This window comes from Rattus norvegicus, chromosome 17 (genome assembly GCF_036323735.1).
Source record: "Rattus norvegicus strain BN/NHsdMcwi chromosome 17, GRCr8, whole genome shotgun sequence".
In the NCBI taxonomy this organism is placed as follows: Eukaryota; Metazoa; Chordata; class Mammalia; order Rodentia; family Muridae; genus Rattus; species Rattus norvegicus.
This window is the reverse complement of record NC_086035.1, coordinates 27,529,305-27,545,667: the sequence shown is the minus strand read 5'-3', so window position 1 is coordinate 27,545,667 and position 16,363 is coordinate 27,529,305. Positions and strand designations below refer to the sequence as shown.

Genomic DNA, 16,363 nt, shown 5'->3' with positions numbered 1-16,363 from the left:
AACCTGTCTCACATAGATCCCCGCACCTCATGATGAGGGACCATCTTGAGATAGCCATGGTCTAGTCAGTTTAGAAAATTGTGTCCTTCCCAGAAGGTCCCTAATAGCTGGCAGGGAGGATGAGAACAATCAGAAACTGGCCTCTTTGAGAATGCTCTCCTGCAGGGAGCAGAACATTGGATCTCTTATACATCATCATTCACTGTATTTGGTGTTGGCCAGACCCACTGAGAGTACGAGTGGTCATTTTTCCCTGAAGCACACTGGCTTCAAGATGCCGATAGAAATAAAGACAAGCAAAGTCAATATAGATCATGGTGCCAGGGTCCTGTGAAGAAAGCCAGAGCGCCCCCCACCCCCCGATTTCCACACACAAGCCTACAATCCACTTGCTAATTAGGATTCTCAAATAGACTCTAAGCCTCTCCAGCTCAAAATCCTTCAAGTCCTCACAGCCTGTTCAGTGAGTTCTTGTCTCCACTCTCCTCCCACACCCTAAACTCTAGCCAAGGGGTTGTTTGCTAAAGTCAATAACCACCTCTCATTGAGCACTTATTAAATCCTGTGAACTGTGCAAAGTATGTAGAGACACTCTGTCATATGGCCCAGTATCTGTCTGAGGTGGGTAGGTTGATGCCTGGTTTTCAGGAGGTGGAACTGAGGCACAGAAGTCAAGCCAGTCATTCTGCTGGAGGTTACCACATGGACAGTAACCACAAAACCGCACAACAAAAACAACAACAACAACAACAGACATGATCACCTACCCCACCACCCCTGAACCTTGTCTGACAGCCTTAGTAAGGTCCCCCCACCCCCAATGGCTGAATCTTGGGGACACTACCCCTCTACCAAGACCATCTCCTCTACAAACATAGATTATATGCCTGTAGCCCTCTGATCCACAGACAGACCCATTGTGCTCACAATGCACCTGACCTCTCTTCATCTCTGTGTCTCTGTGTCTGTCTTTCTGCCTCTGCGTGTGTGTCTGTCTCTCTCCACAAGCATGCATGTGCATACACACACACACACACACACACACACACACACACACACACACACACACACACCATCTCTTATTTAAATCCTCAGTAGAAGAAGAGATGTCTAAATTACGATGACCACTTCATTGACCCATCTTCTTTGGAAAGTTGTGTCTAACCCCTTTATTTCTTGCATGTGAGCTAAATTTAATGTCCTTCTCTAGTACACACAATAAGGCTAAAATAAGGTCAGGCTGTAACCATATGGCCACTTTTGCTTTGCTCCCAGATCATCCGTCTTGGGTACAGCTCATCCTGGTAATACTCAAGCAGTTGAGATTGAATGTAACGGGGGCTTCTGTTGGGGAATGCCAAGAGCAGTAACGGAATCAATAGATCCCAGTGCGAATGCTGTACTAGAGATCATTAGTTACTTAGTTTGGTTTAGTTTGCTTTGCTTTGTTTTCTGTTTGTTTTTTTAATTTTTTTTTTTTGAGACAGAGTCTCTACCCAGCCCTGACTGTCTTAGAATTCCCTATGCCGACCAAGTTAGCCTTGAACCTTCAAAGCTCTGCCTGCCTCTGCCTAATGCTGAAATGAAAGGCGTGTGCCACCATGACTGGCCTTGGAGATTACTCTCAAAAGCAATGCCTCCTCAAGCAAAGGGCAAGGGACTTTTATTGAGGATGTTTATGAGTATTGACACAAGAGAGACAGACAGGCCTTCACATGACGAGACATGCACATTCCTGAGCATTCTCTATTCAGGTCATGCCTCTTTATATATTGCTTTAAAAACAAACAAACAAATGAACAGCCCCCCCCCCCCCAACTCAACAAGGTCTTGCTTTGTAGCATTGGCTGGCCTAGAACCTTCTATGTAAACCAGGCTGGTCTCAAACTCACAAAGATCCACTTGACTCTGCCTTCTGAATTCTGGGATCAAAGATGTATACCACCACAGCCTGCCATATATATTTCTTTTCAAAATGGACGCAAGGCTCTGCTTGGAGAATTTACTGTGGTAATCAATACAGATTACTCCAGGCCACCTCAGAAGAATAAATCAGGGTGATTCTGATTCCTAACCTGAAACAAACCCCCACTTTGAAAGTATGTTAACAGCCATTTAAAGGGCACAGTCATTTAAAAGGGAGCAGCTTTTCCCACACATGCATGCATGACTACCCCTGAAAGTATGTGCCTGGTGTTTGAGAGCCTATGCCCAGGCTCCTGTATAAAGGAATAGAGCATACTTACCTGGCAGGGGAGATACCATGATCACAAAGGTGGTTTTCCCAGGGCGAGGCTTATCCATTGCACTCCGGATGTGCTGACCCCCTGCGATTTCCCCAAATGCGGGGAAACTCGACTGCATAATTTGTGGTAGTGGGGGATTGCGTTCGCACTCTCCCCTGGCAAAAAAAAAAAAAAAAAAAGGAACAGAGCATCAGTCACAGTCCCTCTGGGGACTTGGACTCTGCGACAGTAAGCCACTTAGAAATGGACTCAGCCCTTGTCAAGCCAGGCAGTGCTGGCACCTCTGCCCGGATCTTCATGGAGGCCTCCTGGGAGACCCTGCACCAACGCCTGTCAGATGAGCAGGCCCGGGAATCCTCCTCCAAAACCACTCTGTTGTGTAAGCCACTGTGCACTGAAGTAACGTTTTCCACCCGTGATACTAAGCTGGCCTGTCCCTTTCCCCACTTACACGAGTGGAGGCGTTTCAGAGCCTTAAGTGTGATTGTGTTGTTCTCCAGTTCAGAATTCCTTTAAGGCTCTTCACCACCACCTGACCAGCCATGACACTCATCGAAATGGCATCCAAGGCTCTCCGGAGGATGACTTTTGGCCTCCACTCTCAAGAGATCACTTAGCTCTCTTTCCTCTGGCAAACCAGAATTTGTTTTATATTGAAGTCCCTCTCCCTCCCTCCCTCTCTCCTTTCTCCCTCTTCTGTTTCTCTGTGTCTCTGTCTGTGTCTCTGTCTGTCTGTCTCTGTGTCTCTGTCTGTGTCTCTGTCTGTCTATCTCTGTCTGTCTCTCTGTGTCTATCTCTGTTTCCTCTCTCTCCCTCTCTCTCTCTCTCTCTCTCTCTCTCTGTGTGTGTGTGTGTGTGTGTGTCTTCATAATTCTCTCTCTCTCTGAGATTCAAGTGTCAGATCACATGCCAAGGGTCAGTGCAAGAGCAATTTGGACGAAAGAGAAGATTAAAATGAATCTGGAGGGGAAAAAAAGTCCCTAAATTGCAATCCATCAAACCAACAGAGCTGAAGGCTCTAACTAGGTTGAAGGCTAGATGGCCCATGCACACACTCTAGACATTTTGTATTTTCTAGGAAAACAGACCAACCAGTCAGTGAGAAATGCCTACTCCCTCAGTCCCCAACATGATATTAGCGCATCCAAGACATCTCATCAGGTAGATGATGCCCAGGTGCCATTTGAAACTGATGCTGACTGGTAACCATGGGATTCTGATTCAGAGTCTGTGTGGTGGGGTGTCCCTGAGAGAGGTATGGATGTGTGGGTTGGGAGGGAGGCAGTATTGTATCTTATTTTAACTACAAAGAATATACCTGGGACAATACTGAACCCACCTCCAGAGAACATTATCTATCTATCTATCTATCTATCTATCTACCTACCTACCTATCTATCTACCTATCTAGCATCTATCTCTATCATCTACGTATCTATCATCTATGTATCTATCATCTATGTATCTATCATCTATGTATCATCTATCATCTATGTATCATCTATCATCTATGTATCTATCATCTAACTAGCTAGCTATCTTTCTATCTTAGAACACGTTGTGTATTAGTCATTTTTCTTCTTAAGCCTGACATACAGCACTTGCCACTGGTATGGGATCTAGTGTGATAACCTGACACACAGCCCAGATTGTAACAGGAGCAAGTACACATCCCTCTCCAGAAACAGTTCTCATTCCTTGTGATGGGAAGATTTGAAGCCCCCTTTTCTCATTGTCACTGTCTTTGTTGTTGTTTTGACAGACAAGCCCAGGCTGGCCTGGAACTTGCTGTGTATATCAGCCAGAGTCTAACTGTCCATAATTTTACACCATCTGCCTCTAAGAGCTGAGATTGCAGAGATGGACCACCACACTCAACTCTTCCCTAGTTCCTTAAAAACAATTACCGAATTGCACAGGGCAGTCCGAGTGCCTTGGGCTCACTCCTCCTGTCTGTTTTGGGACCTGCTGTCCTCTCTCCCTCCATCCTCCCTAGATGTTGTAGATGTTACATAACCCCCCCCCTCTCTCTCTCGTGTGTGTGTGTGTGTGTGTGTGTGTGTGTGTGTCTGTGGTGTCACACATCCGCTGAGCACTTAAGCAGAAGTTAGAGGATAACTTGTGGGAGTCAGTTCTTTGTTTCCACCATGTAGGTCCCCCAGAGAAGGAACTGAGTTTTTTTGGTTTGGTGGCGAATGTGTGAAAGCTGTTGAGAGGTCTCATAGGCCTGAATCACCTTTTTATAAATGAATGAGATCACGAAGTGCTGGTCTTCCTCTGTCTGGCTTATTTCACCTTCTGGAGCATCTGCCTGTCCCATCTGCATTGTTAAATGAGAGGGTCCCACCCTTTTAAGTGGTTGGTGTTTCATTATGAATAAAGTTCCTTTACCCATTTATCCACTGATGAAAACTCCCTTGTTTGTTTGGTTGGTTGTTTGTTTGGTTGGGTGGTGTTTTGTTGAGACAAGGTCTCACTCGGTGTAGCCCAGACAAGCCTGAAACTTACTATGTAGCCCAGGTTAGCTTCAAATTCAGGATTCTCTTACCTCAGCCTTCTGAGTACCCAGATCACAGGGCTCCCTACCCCTGCTTATGAAATAAAAATGTCTGTTAATAGGGATGTCTGAGGCAACTCCTGGAAGGCCATTTTTATTGTTGGTTGCCCCACCAAAGTGAGGGACTTGAAACATCTCTTTATTACAAAACTACATGCCTGCCCTCGCTGACAAGGGCCCCAGCCAGAGCTGTGTGACTGCTCTGGTGGCTGCTTGGCATCTTCTCTGTGCCTTGTTCCCTCACCTGCCCTTCCTTTCTTGCCAAGGGGACAGAGAGGGTACATCTCTAAGTTTCTTCTTCCTCCATGATTTTGTTAAGCTGGTCCCTCCCAGCCATTTAGACCTCAGATGTCGCCTCAGGGGCTTCCTCTCATTGCTCTCAAAAGGAAACTGTCCCTCCCTCTCCACAAGAGAGACTACAGCAAGAAACACCAATGGAACACAGGACATCCGAGAAGATATGTGGACGTCTCATTTCTCCATAAGACAATATAATGGAGATGGGAGGGGCTTTCCACTTCAGCTCCTTTAGTACAGCGACTGCTTACTTCACGCCACTAAAGGGAAAAGAATCTCAAATGTCCTCCTTCTACTACAGGCATTTGTTTCGTTCCCAAGTATTTGCCTAAGGGCCTTTAAGCAGCAAAATCTGAGAGATGCAGAGGCCTAACGCCAGCCACTTAGCATTCTTCCACGGGTATTTCTTCATGAAGCAAGGCTGTAGCTTTTGTGCCCTAGGATGGGAAGGAGAGTAAAATGGTAACTACTTCCGGGCCAGCCTCCTTCTGATGTGGCTGAGTCTGAAGAAAGTCAGGAGATACTTCTTAGCTGGGCAGCAGCAGCAGCAGCGTGGTGAAACTGTTGTTTTCCTTTTTTGCTGTATCCCAGCCAAGTACCAGCAGCATCTCCACAGTGCCAATGTCTCCTTTCTGAGTCTGGCAGAACTGCCATCATGTGGTTCTTCGTTCATACTGAGGGCGCAACCCAGGCTTCACGTCTGCCACGGAGACCTGCACACCACCAACCCCTTTTCTATCTCTTACTTTGAGGCGGGATCTCAGTAAGTCGCTCCATCCGGGCTTCTGCTCACACAGAGGCTAGGCAGGGTTCCTCACTGAGAACCGCCTGCCTCAGCCTGTCAGATATCTGGGGTAACAGGGCTGTACCACCAAACAGAGCTTTCCTCACAAAATTCTTTGCTTTAGGAAGAACTACTTTGGTTTTAATATACTATACGTTTCTCTTCTTGTTGTTCCATGATGAGTCATTCACTGACAAAATGCAAGAGTTAAAAAAAAAAAAAAAAGCTCAGGGACATAACTAGGTGCCTTCTCTCTCCCAGACTCTTCCAGTCTAAGTCAACTGGTAAACTGGATTTAGAAGGGAGGAGGGGTGGGGGACGCCCGGATGTAATTCATACAGTGCATCCTGCATAGCTTGGTCCTGGAAAGCTGACTGGGGTATGAAGGGAATGAAGAGAGGGTAGATACACAGACGGATCCTGGCCCCGAGATACAGCAGCTTGCAACCTGGAAGCTCAGTGTGTCTATTATGTGAGATGAGGAGTTCGCTAGTCTTCATGGGAGATCTCTGCAGAAGAGTCCCAGGCTGTGAACGTCTGGGAGAGGGGAGATGCCCTTGAGGCTTTCTGTGCACTCTGTCACCATCTGAACCAGAGGAAGGCTTTCCCAGTTCCTGTGGGTCTGAGGCTCTGAGAGGCCTTGATATGAGCAAGCCAACAATACACCCTCACTCAGGACCCAGGGCCTCTTCTGCTGCTGACAGTAGTGTTTGCCAATTTCACTGGTGTGGAATTTCACTCCTACCATGGCAGATCAACTTAGGGGTCGAGCATTTGCCCAATGTGCCAGGCCTCAGGTTCTGTTAGAAATCCGGTGTTCCCAAAGTCTGCCCTCAGGGACTCAGAACCAGAAGCTATGGCATCGCTAGTTGCCAATTCTTTGAAAGGTCCTCTCCACTCAGATGGCTCTCTTGTTCTTTTTCTCTGTCTCCTTGTCTGTCTGTCTATCTGTCTGTCTCTATCTCTCTCTCACGTTCTCACTTCCAGATGGCCTTTCACAAGTCTCATGTGTGAGATCTGTCATGTGATACGATCCTTTCTGCATACTTTGGCCGAGACCCACCAAGTACTTTTCCCCTAAAACCTATTATGTTCAGACCATAACACTTTAAAAAAAAAATCTCACAAGGAACCCATACAAATCAGTTACACACATCACTGCGAAACACGTTGCCACCATGCACATTTTGTGCTAAACTATGAGCTCCTACCATAGACCCCCAACTCCAGAAAAATGAAGACAGATACCAACAGACTTCTTTAGAAATATTAATTTGAACTAGTACACCTACCAAGATTTGGGTAACAGTGAGAATTCAGTACTTAATCACCACGAACAAGCTGGTGTATTATGTAAGGTTGTTGATCTGCATGGCCTTGGCTTGCCTTTCAACTTGGTGCACTGCGTGGGGGCTGAGAAGTTTGCCGATAGCTGGAGTCTAGTTGCTTAAAGCCAGGTTACCTGTGGTCTAGTAATAAAGTGTTTAGTTCCCAAGGGAACTCAGTTACCCTAATGAATATGTAACACCTTACCACCCTACCCCACCCCCATCCCTCACCCCCCCCCCCCCCCGTCGTCCCCTTGCCCCTACACTGAGGATGTTAAGCAAGCTGAGACCCAAGATCTAGACCAAGGATATAGATCAAATTCTTGGTTGACTTGGTTTAGACAAAGCAACAGGACCATTTCCACTCATCTGACTGATGCAAACAGCTTTCATCTGGAAGGATCCGGAAGGCAAAGGCTTAGAGAGTCTGACCTGGCTCTAGCTGAAAGTTCTGTCACTCACCTGGACCCCATCCCAGGTAAACTGGAAATTTCAAGGCTCAGTCAGGTATGACACTATGCAAAAAGAGAAAGCTAAGATTCGTGAGCTGGGCCTCACCCCTCACACTCCTCAGTGATGCTAACACCCCCTCCTCCTCCGGCCCTGCCAAATAGACACAAAACAAGGTAAAAGATTCAAAAAAGAAAAGAACCAGCAACCGACTCTCAGGACCAGCTGCTCTGTCCTGGGAATTGTGACACTACTGCTCTTTCTGGTCACGTATGACAGTTAACATTCTGTACCTCTAGGCATTGTGTTGGTCAAAACAATGAGGCTCTGTTTTCTGGACGGATTGTATAAAGTTTAGGGAGCCTTCACTAGGAGTTGAGGGCACAGAGTCAAAAGGCTCTGTGTGTCCCTTTAGAACACCTCTCCTGGCAGCTGGGTCCACATGACAGTTTGGGAGACTCCCTGAATGCCCGTGGGCACATGCAATCTACAGATTACAGAGCATGGAGCCCAGAGGTAGATGGGGGCATTGGCAGAGGTGAAGATGGGATTTGGGTAACAGAAAACGCTGCTGGAGTCAAGAAGAAATCAAGGCAAAAAACAAACAAACAAACAAACAAACAAACAAAAAATCCAAGGATGAGAATGCCTGGCCCATAGCCACCCAGATAGAGGGGCAAACAGGTTTGGAGTAGATGGTGACAGTGCTTTAAGTGATAAAAAAAAAGGGGGGGGGACTGTATCCTCTCCTGACAGAGCGGGCACTCACAAAAACTGCTGTACTATTTCAGCAACCGTAAGGTTTCCAAAGTCAACTGACAGCAAATCTAAACACTGTCTGTTACAGACTAAAGGGTTTTCCCTCAATCTCATCTTCTGAGGAAAGAATTCATCCAGGAGCTGGAGACAGTTCACAAAGAAGCTTATTTATCAAGATGAGGTACAGTCCACGGTACACTATACTGGAGGGGAGCACCCCACAGTGGGTACTAGATTTTATGTTCTGGATTTTAAAGACTTTTTATGAATATTTGTGAGGTAGATCCCATGTCATGAGGTAATATCCCCCCCCCCCCATCACGGTGGATCAGATCTCCCCTGGAAGGTATATCTTACCATGATCCTTTTGAAAAGCCCCCAAGGAGTTGGGAATCAAAGCAACCATGCAAATGATATTATAATGAGGCTGGGAGTCTCTTGAGGATGCTGACCCTTTATTAGTGTTAATATCTGGCAGCAGGGAGCATTCTCAGGCCTGAACATCTGACGTCTGACTGACTGACAGAAAGACTAACCTTAGCTTCAAGGATGCTTAACCACAAAGGGGCATTCTGACCACTGGAAGGCTTAGCGACTGAGTAGTGTGCTTTTCCATGGTTACATCATGTGTCACTCCTTGCTGACAGTGTCTCACAATCCCCAGTACCATCATCTAGTGAGACACAAACAAAGGAAAACCACCTTACAAATGACAAGCCGCGATTCAGTTTCCAGCCCAGAAATCTTCATTGGAACGGAGGGCACAGAATGGTGAGGGATAGAGATTGGGGGAAATATTTGAAAGGAACATGGATGAGAGAAGGGCAGAATATAAAGAGACACTACGGTGGGCCATGGCTTGCTATCTATAAGACAGAAATAGAAACCAGTCCCAATCCATTCCTCTGGTTAGTTTTCTCTTCCCACCGTGTAGGCCCCAGGCATCAAATGTCCATTCTGTTCCTGTAGCCATTTCTTTTCCTCTTAAACCACACCCATCTAATGGGAAAAAGTAGAGTATGACCTTACATATGACTGAGCAGACAATCCTACAGGAAAGCTTGTCACCTAAATGATCCTTTCTATGCATGCCTGTCAATATGCTTCCTACTGCTAACCAGATTGCCAACTACTAGACACACACACACACACACTCACACCCCCTCACACACCACACACCACACACCAGAGTCTGCTCTCTATGTATACTGGTTTTATATCTATGAATTCAGCTGGTCATACATTGAAAAATACACACACACACACACACACACACACACACACACACACACACACACCACACACCACACACCACACACCAGAGTCTGTTCTCTATGTATATTGATTTTATATCTATGAATTCAGTTGGCCATACATTGGAAAATACACACACACACACACACACACACACACACACACACACACATACACCCCACACCAGAGTCTGCTCTCTATGTACATTGGTTTTATATCTGTGAGTTCAGCTAACCATACATTGAAAAATATTCAAAAAACTGTGTATTCACTGAACACATAATGAAGTTTTATTTGTCACGACTCTCTAAGCAATACAACAACTATACACACTGTGACCAATATTATACGTAATGTAGAGATTGGAGGAGGAGTGGCAGAGTCTGTGCAAAGACACCATGTTTGATACATGGTACTTGAGTGCCTATAGTTTTTTTATCCCCACGACTTATGGAACCAATCCCCTGTGACTAGGGGGAATGACCGTGTGTTAATAATCTAGAAAGAATGTGAAGTGACAATGCTCAGTACTCATAAGCTATGTGTGGGGACAAGGGAACATGTGTGGGAAACAAGCAGTAGGACACTGCTAGCTGCTAGTAGGGTCTCACTGGTGCTAGAGGTGAGGTTATGCAGAGCGGCAACACAAACTGAGAGCAAAAGACTAGGAGAGCTTGGTCTCTTTGCCAAGCCGATGACAGAAGACGGTGCTGCCCAGTACAGCCCTGGAAGATGGGGACCTAGTAAGAGAACTGTAGCTTACTGTTGTCACCGTGGAGGGGGGCTATCAGGGGAATGAACTCGTTATAAGACAATTCTCGTTTTTTCTAATTTATAGTTGGATCTATTATATATCCACACATTTTTCTTTATTCTTGAGAATTTCCTATGTTTCCAATGAAATATGACCACACCCCATATCTCTTCTCCAACATCGGATTTTTTGTTTTGTTTTGTTTTTGATAACCAATAAGTCCAGGGGTACACAGGCATGAAGCCATCCACCGGAGCATAGAAAATCTTCCAGTGGCCACACCCTCCAAAAAAAAAAAAAAGATTCTTCTTCCTTTACGTCTCCTTAGTAAGGGGTGGGGCCTGGAGAGTAACTCCCCTCCCTTCTATGCCAGAATTTTGGTTGGCTTGATCGTGTGTAATTCTTTGCAGGTAACCTCAGAACAAAAGCTACTAGGCTTTGGGTAACAGATTTCTTCAGAACTAAAGGAGTTGGGGCTTCCCTGCCAGGCCATGCTCCCCATGTCTCTGGCCCCTTCAGGAAGGTCTGCATACCTTGGGGGTTACAGTAGTCAGTCAGCTGGTTGAGGGAGAATAACACAGAAGGGCCCAGGTCACAAAGTAAGCCCAGTCCTGAACCTGCGGAATAGCAGGTCTAGAAGCATCTGCTGGAGTGGGTGAGTGCCAAAGAAATGACAAGGTTTACAGTAGAAAATATGTCCTTCTTAGTACACCCAGAGGGAAACATTGTCACCAAGGAGGCTACATTTGTGACCAGAAACACTGAGGCCACATTGTGTTTAAGCAGCTTCCCACCAGCTGATAAAGACCACGTGTCTGTGTGTTTCTCTTCAACAGCTCTCTTCGAGGTCACTGGGCACCAGAAATGGAAACAGACATGGCAGTTGCTATACCGAAGCAGGTGGCAGGCTCTGTCCCTGGGGGAGGGGAAGACTCATTCATGTGGCCTAAGAGCTACAGCACTCTGAGCTGCTGGTGCTACTGGTGCTACTGGCACACACACACTCGCACACGTGCACACGTGTGTGCACACACACGCACGTAAGGCATGCACACATGCACTCGGGCACATACACATATACACACACGCACATATACACACACATGCATGCACACACACATACACAAACACATGCACATGCTCATGTGCACGCACACACGTACACATATATGGTGTTTGAAACATTCAGACTATTGTTCAGATAACAAACAAATAAGACGTGTGGAATGTTGAATGAAGGTGGTGGCCCTGGGACTGGGGAAATGACTCAATCCGTAAAGGGACCGCTGCACAACCAGCATGGGGACTTGAGTGAAAAGCTTAGTGTGGGAGCACATACCTCTAAGCCCAGTGAGAGTGGGAAGACAGGCTTATCCCTGAAGCCTGACAGCCAACCGGCCCAGCTGAATCAGTCAGCTTCGGGTTAATGAGAGACCATGTCCTGTTTGTTTGTTTGCTTGCTTGCTTGTGTGTGTGTTTGTTTGTTGAGACAGGGTTTCTCTGGGTACCCCTGACTGCCCTGGAGCTAATTCTGTAGACCAGGCTGGCCTCAAACTCAGAGATCTACCTGCCTCTGCCTCCCCAGAGGTGGGATTAAAGGCATGTGCCACCACCTCCCAGCAAGAAACCCTATCTTTAAAAAATATTCTATATTATATAATATATATATGCCAGGCTATATATCTATATATAAATACCATATATATACTGTGTATATATGTGTATATATATGTGTGTGTATATAAATATATGTATATGTATATGTACATGAGGTCTTTTTTTCTTTGTAATTCTGAGACTTGAACTCAGGATCTTTCACATACTAAGCAAGTAGTCTGTACTAAGCATCTCTCCAGTCCTATCTATAGTATATGTACAGAATACATAAATGGATGTGTACCTCACTCTCCTAGTGAATAGAAATGATTAGTGTACAGTTAGAAGGTACACACCACACCACACACAAGCTGTATACTGTGTGGAATCTATTATATATAAATGGATATGATATAAATACATCATATAATGTGTCTGTTCATATACTGGTTATTTTCATGCAAAATGGCCTGATTTAAAAGATGATACTGGGGGTTGGGGATTTAGCTCAGTGGTAGAGCGCTTGCCTAGCAAGCGCAAGGCCCTGGGTTCGGTCCCCAGCTCCGGAAAAAAAACAAAAAAAAGATGATACTGTAGGTTAATGTCCTGATTTACAACCGCTTGAGTTCTGGCAGAATTTCCCAGGACTGTGATGAAGCGGCCCTGAAAATCTGACAGCCCCCTCATGCCAGCTTTACCCTAATTGCAGTAAGTCCAATTAGAGGCAAATCAGATTTCCCCTTCATTTCATCTGATGAGGTATGCTGGAAAACCTCTGCCACCCTGACCAGGGTGAGGGGAGATGAGGCTGCAGAGAGAGGAGCCGTGAGAGGGGCCCCAAGAGGGAAGCCCTCCCGCCCTGAGTCCCAAGGCTGGTGACCTGGCTGTGTGGGGTACTCACAGCCTGCTCCTCCTCCTCTGACTTCCTGTTCTCTCTCCTCTAATAAAGCAACACTTCCTTCTATTCTTTGCTGTTTTCCTAGCATCCTTCTCTCCATGCAAGGCTGGACTTCCACACACGGGGTGTCCAGGGTTTATTGCTGACTTTGGTGAGAATGAGGCAGACATAGAAAAGTCACTTGATTCTATGTGCTTTCTCTTCCTCTGTCTCTCGTTTCAGAGCCTTTCACTAATAACACACACACACACACACACACACACACACGCACACACGCACGCACGCACGGCTACTCACACCTAGATGCAGGTGCCAGCACTGAAGGATGTAGGATGTTGGCCGCAGCCAGTATATGACACCAGGGCACAGATACCAGGGCTCTGGCTCCACGTGAAATGTGCCCTGACAAAGCCGCCTCTCCCTGCCCCTCAAGGTCACAGTGAGAGACTACGAAAGGGTGGAAAAGCACGGCTCAGAAAATGTGGGCCATAGGGACTTTCCTCCAGCGAGGAAGGAGAGAACAATGTTTGGCCTGGCACAGGTCGGCTGAACCCTACAGAGGAAGGAAGCATGGAGCAAGGGATACCCCAAACAGGCTGCCCCGGCTCTCCCCGCCAGAGGTTCTGGGAAAATGTGATAGGGAGGCAGCCGGAAAGCTGTGTGGGTCAGGAGATTCTCGCTAGGCCGTTTGATTTAGTTTCTCTGACAAACATTAACGTGTTTCCTCACAACCAAAAACTGCTCTGGAGCAGCCACTTTTTTTTTTCCTTGTTATGTAGCCCAGGCTAGCCTCAAACTCCCTATCCTCGAGCCTCAGTCTCCCACATGCTGGGATTACAGGCAGGAGCCACCACGCCCATCGTATTTAATCTCTTGCAAGTGAGACAAACGTTCTAAAATAAGTATTTCCTCGGCTGCAGAATCCATAAATAGCACAGGCCGAGGAATCCTCGTCTCTCCTCGAAAAATTATTTTAGAAGAACAAATGGGATCAATCCTCAAGTGCGCTGGCAAAGGCGGGGCTGTTGAGCATTGTGACGTGCTGAAGGACAGAACTAGCTTCCAAGAACTGTAGCAGCCACTTCCGAGGAGAGCATCTGTGGACATACCTCGCACCTCCACAACCGGAAGATTGTCCCTTCAATAAACCACCACCACCACCACCACACACCCTCGGCGCTTTACTCCTGGCTTGAAAACATTTTGGGTCGGAACGTGTTCTCAGATGGCATAACGTGTTCATGGTAGAATCGGCCCTGGAGAAACCCAGTTCAGACTTTACTCTTCTGGGTTGACTGATTCCCAGTCAGCGATGAGATTGCCATTTACCACATACCCAAGGGAGGTTCCCCGTTGTAGAGTTTAGTACTCCAGGTACAGACACTGCCTCCTGCCCCTTCTTAACGTTTCTCCCAACCTTGGCCTCCTGGCATCTTTTGGCAGCTGCCAGCCTACAAACCTGTCTTACCAGTTCTTAGGCAGCCAGCCATCTTTTCTGAATGCCTGAATCTCCAGCCCCTTACCTGGGAGTGGCCCCCAGGGACCTGTCTACTTGGGTGCTGGAGTACCACCCTGAAGTCCTGGCCTGGGAGAACTCGAGCACAAAGAAGCCATCGCCTGACCAGAGCTGTATAGAAACACCCTCAGGTAACACAGGCCCTTTGTAAGAAAGCCAAGCCCCTCCCAAGACAGACCTTTACCTCCCCAGCCTGGGAGCCTGAGGCCTGAAAGCCCAGCTGGAATTTTTTTTCTCCAGGTCAGATATCAACCCTCTCTGCTGCAGCCTGCTGCCCTGTTGCTGGTCCTTTCCCAGACAGAAAGGGGGAGTGCATGTGTGTCCCCACCAGCGGGGACCCAGTTATTCAGGGTCCCGAAGAGGCTTTCTACCTGTGGGCCAAAATGGGGGTGAAGAGAAGAAGGAGACCAAGCAAAAGTTCTGTTGTCAAGGTCTCGTTAATTGGGATGAACGTTACAGCTTTTAAGGCTTTCAGGTAGGGGGAGTGACCTTTGTGAAACATGAAGGAGGGGGAGAGGAGGGTATAGGCAGTGATAGCTGGAGGCAAAGAGGTCAGGCGATGAGGTCAGGTGGTGGAGACACCGGGTGTAGACTGAGGAGATAACTGGTATCTGTTCGAGCTGAGGCATCCCTTGAATGTTATCTTCCTGTGCTGTAAATTCATGGGAGAGGCTTTCATTCAACAATCTTAAGACTTAAGGCAGTCATCTTAGGGGTGAGTCTCTGTGGCCAAACAGCCCAGAGTCACCTAGTCACTTTGAGCCATGCAGTTCAAAAAGCGGCTAGGCCCAAATCCAATATGGCTCCGTGCACATGTGACTGGCCCTGTGATTCCAGCTTGCTCTTGATAACAGGCACCAGCAGAGGTTTTTTTCCTGATTCCCTTCACTACCAGCTTGGAATTAGCCAGTGAGAAGGAAGGGTGCCACAAGGCCTGGACTCTGATGTCACACTGACCCAACGCTGGAGTAAGCTGTGGCCCTGTAGACCTACAAGGGGAAAGGGGGCTAGAAGACAGACTTTCCAGGCTTCACTGCTCATGAACCCAAGATTCCTGGATCTGAGTGCAATTTACACACACACACACACACACACACACACACACACACACACACACACATACACATATATAATATATAGTATATATAATGTTTATTTTCTGTGTAAGAATGTTTTGCCTGCATATCCGTATACTATGGGTGTGCCTGATGCCCAAGGAAGCAAGAATAGGGAGTCAAGATTTCCTAGAACTAAAATTGCACACAGTTGTTAGCCACCGTGTGGCTGCTGGGACTAAAACCCAGGTCCTCTGGAAGGGCTATAAGTGCCCTTAACCACTGAGCCACCTCTCCAGTTCCCCAAAGTGTGTTTTTAAAAATTACACAAGATGCAAAAACACACTTCATTATTCTATTTCAGACTGTTTTCTTTGGTGGGGCAGTATTTCACCCAAGCACTCGATAGCCACGTAGCACATGGGTGGGGCTTGCGGCTCAGGGGTGAAGGTAATGCTGGATGTGGACGGGGTGCAGCAGGTGCCGGTCTGGACCTCAATTTTCAGTACTGATGTTTCTCCCTACTGTAGCAGGAGAACGCGCTGAGCTGAGGCACCAAGACTTTCAGTCCTGAGAACTTTCTGACCTGGGCTTCTTCTAGTAAACAGAGCATGCGTCTGAGAAGCCCAGAGGACAGATGTATAAGTTTCTTAGGGTCCCATGCCACATGAGCCAGCATTCTGCACTCTTTCCTCGGCCTGCCAGCCCATTCCCTGGCTTGGAAATGCCTTTCTTTTCTCAATAAGCTGTCTCTTATTCTCACGTTCTAACCGTGTGTCCCTACACGAGTGTAAGACCTTGGATCTGGGAGCCTAAAATCTGGTCCCCTTTGAACTCAGATCCATGGCTCTGCAAAGCTGGGCACGCTG

General features: G+C 47.0%; 1 protein-coding gene and 1 non-coding gene across 2 annotated transcripts in view; both read left to right on the top strand.

Moving 5' to 3' along the window:
* The window catches only part of Tpi1l2 (triosephosphate isomerase 1 like 2), a 923,619-nt gene that overhangs the window by 685,331 nt on the left and 221,925 nt on the right, over nucleotides 1-16,363 (top strand). The window lies entirely within an intron of this gene.
* Nucleotides 2,239-2,404, top strand: LOC120098041 (U1 spliceosomal RNA). The gene has a single exon (XR_005495971.1). It is a non-coding gene; the product is annotated as a U1 spliceosomal RNA (small nuclear RNA).